At 41.6% G+C, this 20,512-nt stretch overlaps 1 pseudogene; it reads left to right on the top strand.

Moving 5' to 3' along the window:
* Positions 1 to 3,975: 3,975 nt before the first annotated feature.
* Positions 3,976 to 5,534, top strand: LOC149207651 (glutamate receptor 3.5 pseudogene; annotated as a pseudogene).
* The last annotated feature ends 14,978 nt before the right edge of the window (positions 5,535 to 20,512 follow it).

Genomic DNA, 20,512 nt, shown 5'->3' with positions numbered 1-20,512 from the left:
AACAATGGTCAAATCAAACTGCTGCAATAAAAGTAACCATCTAATAATATGAGCATTCACATCTGGTTTATTCATTAAATATCTAATAGCAGCATGGTCAATATGTACAAAGGTCTGGTAACCAGTAATATAATGTCGAAACTTGTTCAATGCATGGACCACAGCCAAGAATTCTTTCTCGGTTACAGTGTAATTCAACTCAGCTTTGGACAAGTTTTTGCTAACAAAGTAAATGGAATATGGAAGTTTTTGCTCAACTTGTCCTAATGCTGCACCTATGGCTTTGTTCGAGGCATCAGTGTGGATGTGGAAAGGTAGGGCCCAGTTTGGACCTCTCAGGATTGGGGCTGACACCAACTTGTCCTTCAATTCATTTAAAGCCCTCTGACAATCGTCAGTCCAATTAAACTCCACATCTTTTGCCAACAGGCCAAACAATGGCGAGGCTAGCTTGCTGAAATATTTAATGAATCTCCGGTAGTATCCTGCTAATCCCAAGAAACTCCGGACATCCCTGACCTTTTGAGGAGGTGGAACCCTCTTGATGAGAGCAATTTTGTTAGGATCCACCTGCAATCCTTGGCAAGAAATGGTATGGCCTAGCACGGTCCCTTCAGTCATTAGGAATTCACATTTTTCAGGACTAAGGGACAAGTTCATCTCGGTGCATTTGGTTAGGACTTTTCCCAAGTTGGACAATGCTTCCTGGAAGTTGGCCCCATAGAGAGTAAAGTCATCCATATAGATTTCTACTACATCATGGACCAGCTCCGAGAAGATGCTCAGAACAGCTCTCTGAAAGGTAGCAGGAGCATTGCATAGCCCAAAGGGAAGGACTCGATAGGCAAAGGTACCCCAAGGACAAGTGAAGGTGGTCTTATCTTGGTCTTCCGGGCTGATTTGGATTTGGTTGTACCCGCTAAACCCATCCAGGAAAGAGAAGAATTTCTTTCCTGCCAGTCCATCCAACACTTGATCTATGAAAGGTAGAGGGAAATGGTCCTTTTTGGTAGCTTTGTTCAGTTCTCGGTAGTCCACATAGATCCTCCATTTCCCATTTTTCTTGGAAACCAACACTAGAGGGGACACCCATTCACTATCTGAGATGGTGTAGATGAATCCGGCATCTAACAGTTTTTGCAATTCTTCCTTGACAATGTCCTTAAGGGCTGGATTCATTCTCCTCTGAGGTTGCCTAACCGGTTTACAATCCTCTTTGATGTATATATGATGGGTACAGACCGAAGGATGGACTCCTTTCATCTCCTTATAGCTCCAAGCAAAAGCATCTAGGTGGTTGGCCAACAAACTACACAGCTCCTTTTCCTAGGAAGGAGATAGGGAGGAGCTGATCTTCAATGCTTTCTCAAGGCCGAACTCCACATTCTTGACTCTGGGAGTAACAGGGTTGGTTGTACAAAGATCCACTAGGGTGCTAGCTTGGGCATCCTCCACCAATTTCTCTAAGGGTAATGCACTGGAAGGTGGATTCTGGATCAAAGTCTCGATCAAGTCATCCTCGGTTGGGGGGTCTCTTCTAGTGGTATCTAAGGTGCACAGAGGTGCTGAGTACACCTCGTCTTCCTCTCCTTCTTCCAACCAGAGTGGTAAGTCATGCTCTAAGGAGGGTTGGGCAGGAGGGTATAGGACTAGCTGCTTGGACATGGGACCATTTTTGATGGTCATGTTTCCCGCACGACAACTGATGTAAGCATCTGCAGTAGCTAACCAAGGCTTTCCCAAAATGAGAGGATATCCAGTAAGCTTGGCCTTTGGTTGCAGAACCAGGAAGTCTGCAGGGTATTCCCAAGAGTCAATGGAGACCAAGACATCCTCCACAATCCCTTCGGGAGTCACGGTGGAGCGATCTGCTAATTGCAGTACTGTCGAGGTCTTCCTCAAGGAACCCTGAAGATTAAGCTTAAGCATGGTATCCCTGGTCATCACATTGATGGCAGCCCCCAGATCAATCAAGGTGTGAGGTATAATGGTGCCATTAATGTGAACATCTACTACAGGACTTCCAGGATCTAGGTACTTTGGGCAGATGACTTGTCCTAACATAAGGTCAGACAGTTGTCCTATGACATTGATAGTTGAGGCATATTTCTTCCGTCTGCCTGGGTGTTTGAAACACTTCTCCTTAACCAGCTTGTTATATATTGGCATATCCTTGATGGCTTGGAGAAGTGGTATCTTTACACACAACTGCTTGAGCTCACCCAGAAGCTCATCCTCCTCTGGGTTGGGTTGTGTGGTGGCTGTTAGTCTCTCAGGAAAGGGTGGAATAGCCTTTGGTTCACTTTCCTGTTTATCTTCCTCATCCTCTGGAGGAGGAGGTTGGCGATCTGGTAGAGTCTTTCCAGATCGAAGATTGATCTCCTGGATCTCCACAGCATAGGTAGGGCATGAGGTTTCCCCAGTGTATACCTGCTGGGCCTGTCTATTGTTGGGGTTCGGGTTCGGTTGAGCAGGCATTTGAGGTTGCCTTGGAGGAGCAGGAGGTAATGGCTGAGGTTGAACTGGTGGTGGAGGCAAGATGGCAGGAGGAGTGTTGTATTGGGGCCTCCACCCCGACTGAGGTGCATTCCATTGAGGCTGTGGCTGGGTATGTGAGTGATATGAATGAGAAGTAGGTTGAGTGGGGTACTGAGGTGGATAAGACCATGGAGGAGGCATGGACCATGAAGGATGAGCAGGGGGACCCCAGGAAGGCATAGGAGTCGATTGGTTGGGGCTGTAATAAGCTTGAGATGCCCCTTGCATCCCCTGCTGATAAGGTCTAGATCCCTGAGGCCTCCTTTGGTTGAGGTAATAGAGAGGCTCTGTGGGAGCTTCTGTCCCTTGGTACATGGCTTTAAACCCAGGTAAGGTTGGACACTGATTTGTGGGATGGTCCTCCTCACAAACGAAACACACTTCAACCGAATGCAATGGACATTCGTTCTTAGGGTGCCTCCTTGTGCACCTAGGGCAGAAGACAGCCAAGGCTCTCTCAGCCTCTTCTTTCTTTTGTTGAATCCTGAATGTGTCAAGCTGCATGGCAATGGTTTGTCTCACCTCACTCTTAAGATCTTCTAATTGATTTGCAAGCTCATGTTTAGAGAAGGGGACACTAGTTGAGAGGTGGTTTCCTCTACCTCGTTTCCGAGCTGCCCTGGAGTGGTTTCTAAACACAGTCTTGATGTCCTCATAAGGAAATTAGTAAATGTCCCCCCCAGCTAACATGTGAAGGGTATCTAAGAGGTCTTCAGGGACTCCTCGGAGCAAGACCAACTTGAGGGATTCAGGGTCAAGTGTGCACCTGGCCCGCTTATAGCTTAGTTGGAACCTCTCCTCATAATCCTCTAAGGACTCATCATTTCCCATGGACATCCGAAAGATTTCCCCCTTTGTTTCCTTGGACCTACAGTAATCCCGGTACTTGGTGTTGAAAGCTTGCTGCATATGAGCCCAAGTGGTGATACTATTCCCAGGTAAGCCCATGAACCAGCGTAGTGCTGCATCCTTAAGAGTGGAAGGGAAAAGTTTCAACTTTTGCTCATCTTCAGTATAGTCATAGGTTCTACAAAGGACAACAAACTCAAACAGGAAGGTATCTGGATCTTCAGTGGTCAGCCCATGGAAGTGAGGTAAGGCGTGTTAGACTCCGTCTCACGTCAGAGATTGATTCTTCTTCAAAACCCTGTTTTGAAGAAGAAATCATAATGTATTGTTTAAATTATGTAATATGCTCCAGCTCTTCAAAAGGCCGCAGCGACTTCAAAGCTCCTATCTGCACAAGCACAATTCAGAAATATCATTAGCAATCAGAGGCAAAGAGTTATGTGGAGAAAATACCAATTGCAGCAGTATCAATTGCACAAGTTCATGATGGTATTTTGAAAGATGGTACACGGATGGTTATAAAGATGCAACACTTGCAAATAGAGACAATGAGGCGTTATGGTCTTCGTAATCTTGCTTGGATAGTTTATGGAGACAATAAAATGGAACAATGTGGCAATACTAGGGCCACAGTACTTTGTTCTTGCTCATGTCATTTCGTATGTAACAAGTGAACTCCACATATCAACTCTGTCATTTGGAGCAATAGACCCAACTCTCGCCTCATATCAATACCCTTATTTTATTTTTATTTTTTCGCATAGCACACAGTGATTTCTATGAAATGGCAGCAGTTGCTGCCGTGATTGGCTCTTATGAGTGGAGGAATGTTGTCGCTGTGTATATAGATGATGACTATGGGAGAAATGGAATATCGGCCCTCAGTGATGCACCTAGAGATGTAAGATCTAAAATTTATCGTAAAGAAGCGTTGCCTCTGGAGCCAGTGAAAGTGACATCGGTAGTGTCTTGGTACAGTTAGCATTGATGGAGTCACGAATCTTTGTGGTACATATGAATCCTGATGCAGCTCTGAATCTTTTCTCTGAAGCACTGTACCTTGGAATGTTGAACAGTGGCTATGTTTGGATAGCTACAGATTGGCTGTTTTCTGCTTTGGATTCTAGCATTCTTGATTATGATACCATGAACTCACTCCAAGGAGTCATCAGTTTACGTCGGCATATTCCAGTTTCAGATAAGGAGCATGATTTCACTATTAGATGGAACAATCTACATAAAGCTGGGAGTGTTGATGCTCGCTTAAATGCATTTGGATACTATGCTTACGATGCTGTCTGGGCAATTGCTCACTCTTTACATACTTTCATAAGTGAAGGGGGAATTGTGTCTTTTACAGAGTATCCTCAGGTATCCAATGCAAGTGGAAACAAAACAGAGCTAGCAAAACTCAAGGCCTTTGACGAAGGTCCAAAACTGCTGAAGATAGTGTCACAAACTAATTTTACAGAATTAACCGGTCCAGTGAGTGTGATAACAGAGGGGACTTAAATGGTTCTAGTTTTGAGATCATCAATATTGTTGGAACAGGGTATCGCAAGGTGGGTTATTGGGTAAATAAATCAGGTCTATCTGTTACGCCTCCAGTAATAAAGGGTTCCAACTCACACGCCATACATAGTGTAGGTCAGAAACTGTATGATGTAATATGGCCGGGTGAAAACAAACTTGTGCCACGAGGATGGACCCTCCCAAACAATGGTAAAAATCTTGTCATAGGTGTGCCCAGAAAGGTTGGATTTCAAGAGTTTGTGAAAGTAGAAGATAACAACGTGTTCGATGGCTTCTGCATTAATGTATTTATTGCTGCAGCGAGCTTATTATATTATGCTCTTCCCTACACGATTGTAGCTTTTGGAAATGGCCATAAAAATCCCAATTACGACGAGCTTGTGCAACAGGTTGCCTTAAAGAAATTTGATGCAGTAGTTGGGGACATTACGATTGTGACACATCGGTCAAGGTTTGTGGACTTCACGCAACCTTACATAGAAGTTGGCCTTGCTGTGGTGGCTCCGCTGTGAGAGAAAAATTCCAGTGACACTTGGGCTTTTCTGCAACCATTCATGGTAGAGATGTGGTCTATGACTGGTGGATTTTTCCTTGTCATAGCAGCTGTTGTTTGATGTTTCCGTGTTGCTGATATAAAAGCTGCAGTATCATTAAAAAGAAAAACATGGTAATGATTGGGTATTTGGTTTGCCACGGCGGTAATTGGGCTTTGCCTTTATTTTTGATAACGATTTGTAGCGACATCTTAGCTCCACCGAAATCGTGTGACTGGCCTCATTACCCCATACAGGATGTTGTTCCATGATTTCCGCCAGCAATTAATCTTTTGGAGATTTTGTGGGACTGCCAGCGATTGTTGTCATTATCAGCTGAATCGGTGGACTACTAGCTTGAAGGTTATGCAACGTGGCAAACCAAACTAAAGTGAAGATTATCCATTACAGCCAGAGAATGCGATTTGATTCCAATCTTGGTCCTATGGAGATCTGCGCTCCAGTTTTGCCTCATAATTAGCCAAATCATCAACAGAATGTTAGTTTAAAGTTTGTTTTATTAAAATCGCCAATGTATTTCCAGAAATTCGGGAGCAGTTGTAATTTCCAGCATATGCAAAGTGGCAGAGAACGAGGAGCGATTGCCTATGCTTGTCTTCAGTCAGGATTGACACCTGTAAATGCTACTTCATCAGTTATCAAGTAGAAAGAGCGCTGATTGTTTTGTTTTAGTTTATTTTGTTAAATAAGGATAAAAACAAATTCCTGGTCTTGGGGTCGACTTGTTTTCCCCCAGCTGTATTTTGTTTCATATTTTTGTGATGTTAGTTAAAACAGCGCCCCTGTTTTGGGCAGCAGTTGTATTTATTGTATTAAAAAATTTATTTGTAAGAAAGAGAGAGAGAGGGGAGTTTTTCTGAAGCGCTGGGAGCTGCTGGAGAAGCAGAGAGCTTTTTATTGTACAGTTTTATGACAGAGAATTTAATGGAATTTCACAGCTCTGTTTGCTGAGATTCATGTGGTATGTTGATTTAGCATAAGTTTTTCCCTTTGTCTCATATGTAAACTGTTATGTTTCATTCACCTCATGATCATATCTATTTGAGCAAATGAAGTGATTAGGTAGGAATTCATAGTATTATATGCTCCTCCTATAAGTTTGTTCAATTCAATGTTTTCTTCTGTTTAAGGAGGATTCGAAGTATTATTTGCCCTCCTTAGCTCCTCACCGGTCTTGCCATCCCATTTGAAACCAGATTTGGTGTTAAATTGCATGCCTACCTTGCCTCAGTTGAATAACCTGTGTAGTCATTATATTTCTCTGTTTCAAGCTGTGATTTTGCCCATGCAGCCCAGAAAAGCCCCGTCATTCCATTAAAAAACCCCAAAAATCATTAAATCAACCCCCCTTATCAATTTACTAGCCTAAAATCTTTATTCTTAATTGGTCAGCCTAATCCTATTGAAAGATCTACCGAATCTGACCCGAGAGAGCCTTCTCATACCTCGTAGGGCTAGCTACGAGGTGAAATGGTTTGATGTAGCCTTGAAGGTTTACCTTCCTCAGCCTAGGGTGAAATCTCAAGCGCTAACAAGGCGGAGGGGCTAATTTTTTTCATTTTCATCTCTCCATTGGTCTCTCGGATGGGGAAGGCACCTTCTATTCTCTCATCTTCTCTTCTATTGTCAGCCATAGCTTCAGATGGAGTGGTCTCTAACTCTTCTTCTACTATAGGGTCTTTGGATATCTCAGGATGTTCACCTATAGGTTCTTCTGGGTCACTGTCACCAAAGAAGAGAGAAGGGTGACTCAGTGATGTGGTGGGGGTGTTTGGTAGGAATTTACCTGATCTATCTCGGTTCCTACGAGGCATGAAATGGAAAAGACTTTCTTTTTCTTTTGATTGCTTTTGATTTGCTTTTCTTTTGGTACCTGCAAAACTGAGACAGATTGATCTACAACTAACTATGAAAGATGCGAAATTAAACTGAAAGCAGGAAAGAACTAATCTACTTTGCTCAAAGGAAATTGCAAGAATGGAGATGCTAGTCTACGCTTACAGAAAGGAAATGTTAATCTATGAAAGCAGGAAATGCTAATCTATGAAAGCAGGAAATGCTAATCTATGAAAGCAGGAAATGTCTATGCTACTTTTGCAGAATGGAAATGAAGTAAACTACTTAGCAGAAGGCAAGAGTAAGGAAGTAGAAGAAAAGCAACAATTACTAATACTCTGACGCTTCCCCGGCAACGGCGCCAAAAAGATGGTGGGTTCCAGTATTGTAGCAATAATGCTACAACTCCTGGGGCTCCCTATCTCTAATTTTATCAACCCGGTAGTTCGTACAAACTTGGAAGCGACGGTGCTGTATGCACAAGTACTAGCTCTTGTCGCAGCTGTCACTTGGTCAGCTGGAACAAGTTCGCTAGGGCTCAAGCCAACTTCTATAGGCTCACAGAAGAAGCTTTATGAGTGATGGACGAAAGCTAACTGAAAGAAGACTAATCTAGTTGCAGAAAGAAACTGAAAGCCAATAAAGCATGAAAACCCTAGTAAACCCTAATTTAACTAGCTAGACCCTTACAATGCAAAACTATGAATGAAACTACTACCAATAATGCCATTACTTGTAGTGAACTGAAATACATGCATCTAAGCTACTTGCATCTGAAAAGACATGTTTTTGTATTTTTTCATTAAGTGGTTGGATTTATTGTGATGATGCTTTTGATTAGGGTTTGGTTGTGTAGGAGCGGTTGGAATGGAAGGAAAGCATGGGCAAGGTCAGGATGGCTAAGGGAGGTCCCAGAGGGTCTCCAGCATCAGTCCACAGAAGCCTACCACATTCGGATGCTCAGCAACCGAGTTTGCAGGTTTCTACAGGAAGTCTGCAGGGGATCCTACAGGAAACTCAGGGGTTTCTATAGGAAGTCTGTGCAATTCTACAAGATGTTTGGCCGTGGAAGTTTTGGGAGATGGTGAAGTGTTGGAGTGGTGTGGGAGGATAGGTGAGATGGAGATGGAGCTGGTGATGGCTCAGGAGCAGATAAATCAGATGGAAGGACGAGTGCATGCAGTGGTTTGATGATTGGAAGGATGGGATCAACGAAAGTTGAAGTAAATGGAGCTAAGTGAATAATGGATGAGTTGGAGGGTAAATGAGTTGGACGGAGGCTGAGTAGGTGGATTGAGGAGAGATCACGAAGAAGAAGAAGAAGGTGGAATGATAAGGAGCAGCATAAATGAAACAAATGACTTATGCACCAAAAACGAGAAATTCATCAACCTATGATAACTGTGCCATGAAACCTATGAACAACAATGGAAAACCAAGAAATGAAACTCGTGCATGGAAGTGAAATGTGGAAGTATGGTTCAATTTCAACAGTGCATGGATGGATCTTCAACGAGAATGTCTATGTTGCAGCTTGCATGGAAATGAGAAGAACTGCATTTATTTTTGGTGGTTGGTTATGGACTGCACCCCAATCCCTAACAGAGATGGCAGTGAGCCTTAACAACCTTTTGCTGGAGCTCCAATAATTTATAACTATCCTCCTATCGAATCTAAGCAACTGAAACAAATTCACCATAAACTAATCCTATCTAAGCTCATGAAAAAGACTAAATTAACAAACTGTAAATTCGAATTGCATGTGAAAGTAAAAACTCAAAGTGCTGGAACGAAATGCAAACACATTACAACACCGAGGAGATCTATTTCTCTCAGGTTGGGCCCTAACCTGAGAGCTATAGCTCCCTTAGAAACTCAGAATGAGATCAAAATCTGCCTGCCTTTATTCATAAACGAAAGTCTGATGACATGCCAAAATGGCTTACAAAAGGAACAAAAACAGAGTTGTAGCTCATACTTCCCAATTACAAGAGTAATACAAAAGTTCAAAAAGCTTCTATCCAAGGCTACGGCCTCAGTATTTATGCCAAATGATCATCCAACAGGTGTCCTTGATTTTAGGAGCTCGGCTGTCCAACTGAAGTTTAAACTGCTGATCCTGTAGGACAGTCATAACTGTTGTTCCTGTAGAATAGTTAGAACTGCTGTTCCTGTAGAACAGTTGGCTACTTCTAAGCTCGGTGGGGAGATGGATTGGAGCTCGGAGCTATGGTGGGAATCACGAGGAAGGTCCCCAAGACCGTGGACATCCTCTCCTAAAAACCAGCAGTGCCACCTCATTGTCTCTTTGTCTCCTTTCTCGTGGTCTTTTCTCCTTTTTAATGCCAAAAACCTGAAAGCATCATGCATTAGTCACGTAGATAGAATGCCTACCCTTCTTCCTACAAACAACACAAATAAACCAAGAAATGAATGCATAAGCAATAAAAAATGAATGGTTTGAGCAGAGCAAGTAGGCCAAATGAGCCGAAATTGTACCAAAAATTGGGGCTCATCAACTGGGTTCCAAAGCTTATAACCCTTTAAACCATCCTTATACCTAATAAAGATGCACTTTTCAAATTTACTATCCAACTTCGTTCTTTTCTCCTTTGGAACATGTACATATGCATCACATCCAAATACCCTTAGATGTGAAAGAGAGGGTTTCTTACCAGTCCATACCTCTTGTGGAGTCTTATCCTCCAATGCTGACGAAGGTGACGTGTTGACCAGGTAACATGCAGTATCCACTGCCTCTGCCCAGAATTCTTGTCCTAACCTGACACCACTAAGCATGCTTTTTGCCTTTTCCATCAATGTCTTTTTCATTCTTTCTGCAAATCCATTTTGTTGAGGTGTCTATGGAGTAGTCTTCTGCCGTGATATACCACACTTCTTACATAATTCTTCAAATTCCTTGCTGCAAAACTCTCCACCATTATCTGTCCTCAGCACCTTAATCTTCTTCTATATCTAGTTTTCCACTAGAGCCTTAAATTCTTTAAACCTATCAAAGACTTAGATTTCTTCTTAAGGAAATATATCCATGTATTCCTTGAGAAATCATCTATAAATGATACATAGTACACAGACTTACCCAGTGATGGAACCTTCACAGGTCCAAACACATCATTGTGCACAAGCTCTAATATTTGTTTCGCCCTCTTACTATCAAAGGGGAAACTCACCTGATTCTACTTCCCATATACACAATTTTCACAAAAATCAAAATCCATAGAGCTATTACTCATACCTTCTACCATACCTTTACCATGAAGTATTCGAAGGCCCTTCTCTCTAATATGTCCAAGCCTTTGATGCCACAACATGGTCTTCTCTCCAGAGACCACTAGATTTTCTGCTCCAATTTGAAGAACCACGGAACTGTTGCACCCATCAATAACAGTGCTACCTTGCAAATTGTATAGAGTTCCAATTCGAACTCCCCGCATCAATACCAGTGCTCCCCAAACCATTTTGCAGGTGTCCTTTTCGAACATTGTTTTTCCACTTGCATCATCCAACTTGCTTACAGAAATCAGATTTCTGGCTAATGCAGGAATATGCAGAACACCCAGAAGTGTTCTAACCCTTCCACCTTGCAACTTCAACTTTACATCACCAACATTGTATTTCTGATACTCGCGGAACCACTCTCTATGGGAAGTGAAGTGAAAGGATGCACCTGAGTCATTCAACCATGCCTCATGATCTACATGTGTACTTGAAGAAGCTAAGTACACATCCCCACCTTCATTTGAGGTGGTTTTCACCTCTATAGAAGGAGCCTCATCAAATCCCTTTCCTTTGTCAGGAGCTTTAGATTTACAGTCCCTTTTAAAGTGGCCTTCCTTTCCACATTTCCAGCACACCACCTTTACATGTTTTCCTGGAGATTTAGATCTCCCTGTAGATTTAGATCTCCCACTCGATGACTTATTTTTGTTTCTGTTCTGGGATCGTCCTCGTACAGATAAGGCATCACCATTCTAGCTCTCCATATTTTTCCATCTCATCTCCTCCGTCAGCAAGGTTGAGACTATTTCATTGCTACCTATTGCAATAACCAGACTATCCCATGAATTTGGTAGAGAACACAATAAACTGATGCACTTATCTTCATCTAAAATTTTAATATCAATAGATGCTAGTTGACTTACCACAATATTAAATGTGTTCAGATTCTCTGTCACTGAGTCTCCATCTTTCATCCTCAAGTTATACAACATTTTCCACAAGAAAAGTTTATTCACTAGAGACTTAGATTGGTACAAAGTTCCTAACTTGTCCCACAAAGCCTTCGTCATAGCTTCCCCTGATACATTCAACAATACAGAATATGAGACACACAATCGTATTGTGCTTTTTGCCTTCTGATCCAACTTCTTCCATTCTTCGTCGGACACTCCGGTTGGTTTAGTACCCGGATCTACCGCGATCCACCGATCTTTATCCACCAACAGATCCTCCATCTTGAGTTTCCACAACTCAAAACTCTGACCATCAAATTTCTCGATCTCTATCTTTCCACTGCTTGCCATCTTCTTTTACCACTAGAATCGATTTTGCAGATCTCCCACTGAACAGGGTCTACCATAGGCCCAAGTGAAACCCCTCAGCAACAAAGGCGTCCCATTGAAGCCAAAACAGCTCTGATACCAAATGTAGGTTTTAACCCCATACAAAAATTACTTGCATATGAATTCTAAAACATAGAAAAATAAACAATGCGAGAGCATAACACATAAAACACATATACACAGAGATTTCCCCTAGATCCCAAAACCAAGACTACCAACTTGATTTTTTGTTATGTTCCTTTCAATGTTACAATACATATTTATACATGCTGAAGCATCCAATACCATGGACCAAAAACCATAAGTAGGTTCGCCCAACCTAATATAGGGTCAAAAAAAAAAATATTCTCGGGGCGTTGCCCCGGGCCTCGTAGAGGGGGACTACTTGCCCCCCTCAAACCCCCCGGATAGGGGAGTTGCCACCCCCCCTATGACCCCCCCACTGTGCAATCAACGCAATGAACGGGGGGCTCCGCACCAACCCCCCCCCCCCCCCCCCCCCCCCCCCCAACCCCCCAATTCACTATGTAGGTTAGTCGTGGAAAGAATATAACACAACCCAACACCTGCATGTATTCCTTGATTCCCAGCTGGTTGTATTGCACTTGAACAACACCTTTCAAGTTTGTGATTCACACCTTTTTTGGAAGTATCTGCATGCACAAAGGTTAGCTCGACATTTTGATCATATCAAATTTACACATATACTAAGGGATCAAAATCATATAGCTAATCGCATAGCTAATCAAATCCTAGACTGGTATGCATCACATATATATAACCATCAAGATACATAAACCATGAGCATAATATCCATCTCAAAATTAATGCAGAAACACAACAAAAAGTATAGATGCATATGAAATATCATGAGAGCCACCAAAAAATCATCTCATATATACATATCAAAAATTATATACGAGTACAAAAAATATCCATATAATCTACTGTCCCATGACCATAATAAATAAGTCAAAAATACAGGGGACCAACCTCATAATGGGTGCTTTCCCTGGTGCATACATAGTATCATAAAAAATCTAGGCCCACAGGTCTCTCTAGTGCTCCCGTGGACCAATCTCTGCATCAGGAGGCAAAATCGAACTAGTTGTAGCCATCACCATAGCTATATGGCGCAAAAATGGTCAATACACTCGCTCAAGTGACATTTTCATCTCCACGGTGACCTCCTCCAACCCACGATGGAAACCCTCTAGTTAGGGCCTTTGCTCTACCCTAGGTGTACCGGTAACTCTGCACCCCAACCTCGACAACTATCAAACACACCTCTATGACCACGACATGCTCACACCACCACTCTTTGTCCCTGCCGAGTGATGCACTGCTACTCTCACCACAGGGTCCACCAATCTCTAACTGGCACCCCTACACTGATTTCTCAGGCCCAACAGCTGGCCTCATGTCCTTCAATCTTTGCAGCACGCTTGTCACCCCTGCGACACCCATACGTCTCGGATCATGGCCTACCAAGTAGGCCAGTGGTCACCCTTGGAGCCCTGCATTTGCAAGTAAACAAACATGGTATCAACATCATCATATATAAAAAACATACCTATACATGATAAAAACATATATATACAAACATGGAAAACAAAATACCAGTTGGTCCACATGCATCACCCGGAGGATGCCCCATGTCTATATCTCCCTAGAAGTCCACGCCATGGTAAAGAAACTCCAAAATCAGCTGAGGATAGGAGTTAAACCAATCCTCCATGGTGGCATTCCAATAATTCCCTGCAACACCACCACCAGTTCGTAGCATCAGAGGTGCCCACTGTCACATATGAGGGTCCCTGACAGGGCCTGCTGACACTGCTAGAATAGGACACAACATTACAACCCTATCATACATGATGCTATAAATAACACTCGCATAGAAAAAACTCCAAAGAGTGCCATGTTGCACCTGTGTTAACTGGGAACTCATGCCCATGTATAAGAATCGAGCCCAATAAAATAAGTGGCCCACCTGCAACTACAGGAGGACCGCTATCTGTGGCCCCAATACTCTATGGGGGGATGCTACCCCACCAATCTAAAAAACATCGCTAGAGTAGCCCACTCAGCGAGATCCAAAATGGCAACAATCCTGATGCAACCTTCCATATAAGGGTTAGGCCCATAGTGAGCCTCACCTTCACCCTCCGCCCACTGATGGATATCCACATGCCCAGATGGCAGTGGATATGGTAGAGCCTCCCCATGAGGTAGAAAATTAGTCACAAAATAGATATCGATATGGAAAAATATTGGCAAATCAGTCTGACGGATCACCATGACCTTTCGATTTGCATCTGAGCATCAGATCAAAAAGCACAATAACCTATCGTGCGATATCAGAATAGGATTCTGAAGAAACTTCAGTAGACCCCACTGCGCCAACAACTGGCTAGCCATTGGATCCCCTGCCACCTCTGCCCATAGGTGCACCCAGTCTAGCTCACTCCAAATCATCCTGCCATCATGGATGTCATGCATCAAGTCTTTATCTCCCTAAGCTATTACAAAAAAAGAAAAAGAGAAAAGCCTTAATTTTCTCATAGTCACATGTTTATGCACTTGATAGATGCAAGATGACACGTTTGTTTCAGACAGATGTGTGGACACACATCTGTCAAGCCATACGTAGTGACAACCAAGGCATTGAAGACCATGCGTCTGTGTTAAACATAGATGCATGACCCGCACGTCTATGTTTGACACAGACGCATGGACCACACGCGGTCTAGCAACCAAGCCATTATGACCCCTAAACAAATTTTCGATGAATTATCCCACCTTAGACACATGGACTATGTGTCTGAGGGCCTCTTTTGTGTGGCATCATTGTGTAAAACCATGATTTTTGTGTAGAAACCATGCGACTCCATAGGAGTTGCCCATGTGGCCATAAAAAACTAGCCTAAAAAGGTCGTACAGGGGACCCTTGTACGACCTATCTACCCTAAAACTATTAAATTCACAAGGGGTAGGGTACAAGCCCTTACCTGTCTCTCCCCACGTGTGTCCTTGGTGCTTTGGTTGACCGCAACAACAACAAGCCCTGCCAAAGCTAGCTCTTCCCTCTCAAGCTCAACAGTGAAAATGAAGTGATATTTGGCCCCCTCAACCCTATCGATCACCCTCTTCACCATTTTTTTGAGCCCATTACAGAAGATCAAGACCTCTATTGACAAAACCAGAAGAGACAGAAAGATCAATACCACACCATCTCCACCATGGAATGCTCCTTTCCAGTAATTGCCAAAACACATTTTTTGGACCCACCACATGCTCAGAAACTCATTTTAGGTATGCCTTCTATCATTCTTTAACTCATATCATTCAGTCAATCAAAGATTATGTATATGTTTAAGAATATGCTTTCACTTGGGGTATTGGCCATGTATATTTCTGGTACATCACAAACAATTCGCTTTGACCAACACCCCAAGAGAGAAATAATAGAGCCAGTATCATTCTCCACTTAGCATGATCAACTTCCTCCTAATATTTTCATATCCTAACATCATTTCTCCAAAATTTACCATAGGATCCATTTTCTCAACCATTTTTATCACCACCTCGCCTTACATATGATAAACATCCATGTCGGTCGATAGAGCCCTCCCACTCATGGCTCACTTTATGTTTATGGACCCCTATTCACTATCAAGAGCCATGACCACCTACTCAGGCCTGGGAACCACTCCATGTACATTCCTTGAAGTTAAACCTCATTCTGCTGCACTCATCACCCATGTACCCCATTTCCCAGGCCATCCTTGGTACTTCACAGAAGATCAAGACAAATTGACCTCCACATCCTACATTTGGCCTATCATCCACCCATATTTCATGGCCCATCTGCATCACTTCATCTGCCTCACCAACCCAACATGGAGACCAACCAATGGGACCCCTACCCTTAGGGAAGAAACCACACCTCCATACACGTGACCATTATTATGGGGCACCCATCTCTGTGTTTGTACATCCAAATCACCTTCATATTCTTTTGGCAAGTGTACAAATATTTTTTAGGAAAAAGACTCCCACCCATAGCTTTCATGTCTTTTACCCAGCGGTAGTTTCTAATCACCCTTGTTTGAAGCTCACACATCACCCACATTCATTTACCATCTTTACGCTAGTCAGAACATACTCACACCTACCCTAGAAATCCTACCGACTCTAGGACCATCCCTATCAGAAGACATGTTTTGACTTCCACCATCTGCATAAAAGCTCCGACCTCGGGTTAGTTGTCCATAGCCACTCATTTCGTTAGCTCTCATTATCATGCCTTATCTGACCTACACTATTACAGTTTGTCTACATCTCATATTGATTCCCCGACATAGCATGTCAGTTGGTTAACGCTCCTTTCCTGTCGACCTCAAAAAAGAGGCAGTACCTTAGATACTCCCCCCTTAAAGGGATATACTCAAATGACACAATGAGAATCATTATTTCCCACTAATGTCCTCAGTCCCCTTGACATTCGACACCAACACAAGTTTTCATGTCAAGGTGGTGTCATACTTAATGACCGTTTCAGTTCTTTCATTTAGTTGAATACCCCCACATCACTAAGAACCTCATTCAACAGTGTTGACGCCATGATATGGGGTATGTACCCGAAGTCGAATACCCATGCATACTGCAACACTTCATTCAATAGTGCTTCACCTTTGTTATGCATGGGGGAACCAAATTCAGTCTCTTTGACCAAGAAGCGCCCTTGAGGGCATCAACAATTATCATCATCAACCATCAACACGTCAACCACCATAACATTGATTGGACAGGACCATTCCTATCCAATTGTAATAATTCAAGACTAGTCATCATGACGAGCATGGGACATGCCCACCTCATATAGAAATTTTTACTCTTTAGTTTTTTGTCAGAGCATGGTTATCATTTATACTCAGTCAAGGGATTTCTCTACTCATTTCCATAACAAGTAGTTATCCTCTCTCTTGAAAAGTTGATCAGACTCTCCATCAGAACATAATCCGTGATGTATTTCAGATATACATTTTCTCCTAACCTCATACATCAGGGGGAAATTGTTAACACTAGAAGGTCGTACACATGTTTTCACACTCAAAAAGACGATAAAAGATGTCCAAAAGAATGCACAAGTGAAGATTTCCCAGCAAAATACATCATGAATTTTAAAAAAATTAATTTATCCTAAGGTCCAAAGTTTGTAAAGATACAAAATTGAGGTCGTTGTGGCTATTTATTCGATAGATCCACACGGAATATCCTTCAAAAGTCGTGCGGTCGGAGAAATGGATGACTCAAAAATGCGGGACCACTTCACACACTTGGAGTTGATTCCCTAACAAGACCTCGGTCTAGGACAATCAAATTTGAGTCACCCTAAAGATATGCAGCCCTCAATGGAATCATCTTATCCTACTCATGTGTCATTATCATGCATGAACCAAGAGAGGGAAGAAGGATTAAAAAAATTATATATAAACAGTCCGTCGGAGAACCAAAATATGAGACATTGTTATGATGGTCAAATTACTATCAGAGAAAACCAGCATTCAATTATTGAAGCCAAAGAAGGGAAGAGCACTAGCATGTTGCCCATATTGCTTCTAAGCAATCCATCATCTTTGTGAGAAAAGGGGAATCAATCATTGGAGAGCCTTCATGCTTCTTTGAGAGAGAGGAGAAACTTGCAAAGGGATTGAGGAAAAGAACACCCTTGCTGAGGTTTTTTTAGCACCATAGCTCAAATAATTCTCTTCAAATGTCTAAGATTCATCTATTGTATTCAACCTCTGCTGCCAAAATCTATTATATTAGCAAAAATCTCACTTCTGTAGAACTTAATTATACAGTGATAGAAAAAGAATTCTTAGTTGTTATTTATGCAATAAACAAATTTAGACACTATATAACTGGCTACCAAGTCTTTTTGTACACTGATCACTCTTCCATTCGGTATTTAGCTAGTAAACCGATCACAAATGGTCGAGTAACATGGTGGATATTGCTTTTGCAGGAGTTCTACATTACCATTAAAGATCGTCCGGGAAGGAAAACCCAGTTGTTGATTTTCTATCTCGAATCCCGAAGGTGAATGATCAACTAGTAGTAGATGACCAATTTCCGGATTAACACCTGTTTTCCATGGTAATCAAGATGCCATGGTATGCAGATGTGGCAAATTATCTAGCAGTGGGGAAGCTACCTAAACATTTAACGATAAGAGAAAGAAAATTGATTGTTCAGCATAGTGCCTTGTTCTATTGGATAGGCGGATATCATTTTCATACAGGGGTCAACATGTGTATACGAAGATGTATCCATGAGGATGAGATCCATGACATTCTGAATGATTTCCATGATGAACACTGCGGGGGACATTTCACAGATCGAAGGACAAGACATAAGGTATTACAAATGGGTTATTATTGGCCCATTACTTTTAAGGATGCTAAAAAATATGCCCAGGCCTGTGATAATTGCCAAAGGATGGGCCAGGCTAGCCATTCTGATGAAATTCCTCTGTAGCCCCAATTATTCATAGAGCCCTTCGAGCATTGGGCATTGGACTTCGTAGGTCCATTCCATCTTCCATCCAATTAAAAGGCCTACATACTAGTATCCATGGATTATGTGACAAAATGGGTGGAAACAGTAGATTTACTAAGAGCCACAAAGGAAGTAGTAATTAACTTCCTTTTTGGGCTATTTGTGTGGTATGGATTGCTACGAGAAGTGATCACAGATGGGGGAAAGCAATTCACAGGGCACAATATTACTACCACTCTCAGAAACCATCATATTACACACAAGATCACTTCTCTGTATCACCCGCAGGTGAACGGGCAAGTCGAAAGCACCAATAAGGTTATAGAAGTGATTCTGACCAAGACAATCTCAACAAACCGACAAGATTGGGCTGCTAGACTGCCAGAGGCCTTGTGGGCCTATCATATGACTTGGAGGAATACTACTGGATACTCTCCATACCATCTTGTGTTCGGTAAAGAACCAATTTTTCCAATCGAATTCGAAATAAAGACTCTAAGAATGGCCCAGGAAGTGGGGTTGGATTTAACAGAAGCCCAAACCAAGCATCTTCCGCAGATTGACGAACTATATGAGGTTCAATTTCTTGCTTTGCATTGAACTACTATAATTCAGCAGCAAAGGGAAAAATGGCATGACAGCCTTATCAAGAAGAAAACATTTCAAAAAGGGGATTGGGCACTTCTGTACGATTCTAGATTCCAGGACTTCCCGAGCAAGTTGCAAACAAGATGGCTCGGCCCTTATGAGATTCAAGAAGTGCATAATAATGGTACTCTTACCTTGACTACCATCAATGGGTTTGACCACTCTTTTAAGGTAAACAGGCATCGCGTGTGCCTCTATCATCAACCACTTACCAAGGAGTCTTTCTGCGAACAGGTGTGCGAGGACTCCTCCATGAAAATTCTAGCTACAAGGAATGAGAACCCAACAACTTTTCCTTCAAAAAATTGAAATTGATTGAGAAATCGTAAATAATGTACATACGTTTTTAGGCATTACCATGTAAATATGATTTTTTTTTAGGAATTTTCAGAAAGTTTAGAAGTTTATTTTCCTACTTTTGTTTTTCGTTATTCAAACAATTGAACTCTTGTCGTTCAATTGATTGAACAACACATTTTCCTATTTTTTTTGTATTCACTATTCAAACAATTGAACATTTTTCGTTCAATTGATTGAACAACACATTTTTTATTTTTATTTTTGCTGTTCAAACATTCGAATGTCTGCCATTCAATTGATTGATCAACACATTTTCCTTTTTTTGTTTTTCCTGTTCAAACAGTTGAATGTTTGCCGTTCAATTGATTGAACAACAGATTTTCCTTTTTTGTTTTTCTTGTTCAAACAATCGAATGTTTGTCGTTCAATTGATTGAACACCACATTTTCCTCTTTTTTGTTTTCGCTATTCAAACAATCGAACATTTGCCGTTCAATTGATTAAACAACACATTTTCCTTTTTTGTTTTCATTGTTCAAACAATCGAATGTTTTCTGTTCAATTGATTGAACAACACATTTTCCTTTTCTATTTTTGCTATTCAAACAATCGAACATTTTCCGTTCAATTGGTTGAACAACACATTTTCCTTTTTTGGTTTTACTGTTCAAACAATTGAATGTTTGTCATTCAATTGATTGAACAACACATTTTCCTTTATGTTTTTGGTGTTCAAAAAATTGAACTTTTTTCATTCAATTGATTGAATAACACATTTTTCTCTTTTTTGTTTTCGTTGTTCAAATAATCGAATGTTTCCCATTCAATTGATTGAACAAAAAAATTTCTTTTTTTGTTTTTGTTGTTCAAATAATCGAACGTTTGTCTTTCAATTAATTGAACACATTTTCCTCTTTTTTGTTTTTTGTTGTTCAAACAGGTGAACGTTTGCCATTCAATTTATTGAATGACACATTTTTCTTTTTTGCTTTTGTTGTTCAAACAATTGAACATCTGTTGCTCAATTGATTGAATAACACATTTTCCTCTTTTTGTTTTTCGTTGTTCAAACAAATGAACGTTTATCATTCAATTGATTGAACA

This window comes from Pinus tabuliformis, chromosome 1_2, assembly GCF_031772625.1.
Source record: "Pinus tabuliformis cultivar Carrire ecotype Pingquan chromosome 1_2, CPIR1, whole genome shotgun sequence".
Classification (NCBI taxonomy): domain Eukaryota; kingdom Viridiplantae; phylum Streptophyta; class Pinopsida; order Pinales; family Pinaceae; genus Pinus; species Pinus tabuliformis.
The sequence above is the reverse complement of the archived record's forward strand: the minus strand, read 5'-3'. Positions and strand labels throughout refer to the sequence as shown.